Genomic DNA, 1934 nt, shown 5'->3' with positions numbered 1-1934 from the left:
GAATCCTAAGTGTAGGGTTATGGAGGGTACCTCAGCCCAAACAACTAGTCAAATAGTCCCCAAGGTCTCTTCTGCCCCGGTCTCGAAGAGTTCTTACTTCGAGGCCCAACACTACCGGAGTTTCATCACCTCCACGAGACATATTTTGAAAATTTTGTCTTGTCGTGGATTAAAGTTGTTCAAAAAATTGGTGTGCCGATCTGCCAGCTCTGAAGAAAGGAGCTGCTTTGCTCTGGGTGAAGATTACCCAGAGAGAAAAGTTAAGCTCGTGGCTTGGAGTTGTGAGCATGTGTGAGCTGGGGCACCACTGCCCTTGAAGGAATACTTTAGGAAGTTCACCGACTATGTCGGTATCGCCCCCTTCCAGCTTTAATCCAAATCTTATAGGGTCCTCGCGACATTGAAGTCACTTTACCTAAAAAAGCACATGAGAAGAAGTGGGATGGACATTCGACACATGTGATTTTATATCTCTTTTGCCTAAAAAAGTAACCCCTCTCGAGCTCACGGTGGGGATGGATTCTACTATTTGTCGAGCCATCCGAGGGAGAGAAGTATGTTTGAGGACATATCTAATCATCCTTTGAAATTCAAGCAATCTTCTTCTGGACAGATGGGCTCGATCCGTCCAGATTCTACTCTTTTCAATGAATACGTAAGTATCTTTTCGCACTTTCATCCTTGAATTCTCTCATTCCGAGCTCAAAATTCTCATCCAATTTACTTGTGCAGCCAATTATCATCGCCCGAATCCCACCGACGCCATGAGGGATCACAGGGAGAAAATCTTGAAGCTTCTGTACGGTCAACTATCCCTCAGCTATCTCCTACACGAGGATAACCTCTATCTATGCGGTCTCCTTGGAGTAGGCGAGTCTACAGATGATGCCAAGACTCGTAAGTACGCGAGTTGGGAAGATGTCGTTGTTCTGGCCACCAAGCTTCCATCCAAAATGAAGCATTTAGCTTGGATTCTCAGGCCTCTATCCCTTGCCTACTTGAACCTTCAGGCTCGTGAATCGAAGCGCAAGACAAGGCCTCTCCAAGCTTGTCTAATGGAGGTAAAATTGTGTTAGACCTGTCTATATGGTCTCCAACCCTTCTCAAACAAGAGACCAATGTTCTAGTCCTTTTTAATGATCCCATAACAATTTTATGACCTGATCGGGGTAGATCTTAAGGTGCATAAGGACGATAGTTGGTTTGGAAAATACCAAACCATGTATAGCACAAATGAGGTTTGGGAAGGCATAGTTGTCCAGTATAGGACTAATGACTATGGGGATTTATTGAGGATATCCCCTACTTATTGAGAGGGAACCCCCTTAGAATCATTTGAAGATAGATGGATTTCGTGGTCCCTAAGTTCGAGCCAAAGGGGATCTTCCAATTAGGTTTCTTTTACTTAGAAATTTCAATATTTTCTCTCAAACATGATCAAGTACTAATGTTTGTTCTCATTTTTCATGCAAGATGGATTCCGACATCAATAACATTCTTAGCCAGACCACCGTGTCTAAGGGATCCAAGCGTAATTGGGTGTCCTTGAAGGGAGCTCAATTATCCAAGGACTCCAGAACGACTGAGGCTACCCTATCGGCCTCGAAGCAGGCTAAGTTAGGCCTTGTGACTGTTCCTCCGATGCTCCCGGAGGTTGTTCTTCTTCCTCGTTCAAGCCAAGCAAAGAAAACACATCCTTACCATACTCCAATCAAAGATCAAAAACTCACCGTTGCGACCTACATTCCTAAGTTCCTAGTCGACATGTTGTCGGTGACTCAGGAGTTCAACTGGGTTATGATGCTTTGACCCACATGGGTCAATGCTTCAGCAACCTCGGGGTTCCCCAATCAAAGTTCATAATATGTTGTGAGAATTCCACCACCCTTTTTGTCAAGAGTGGAGAGTTTTTCTCTTCGGTAAGTCTTTCCTCA

Source organism: Humulus lupulus, chromosome X, assembly GCF_963169125.1.
Source record: "Humulus lupulus chromosome X, drHumLupu1.1, whole genome shotgun sequence".
NCBI lineage: Eukaryota > Viridiplantae > Streptophyta > Magnoliopsida > Rosales > Cannabaceae > Humulus > Humulus lupulus.
This window is presented reverse-complemented; position numbering follows the sequence as displayed.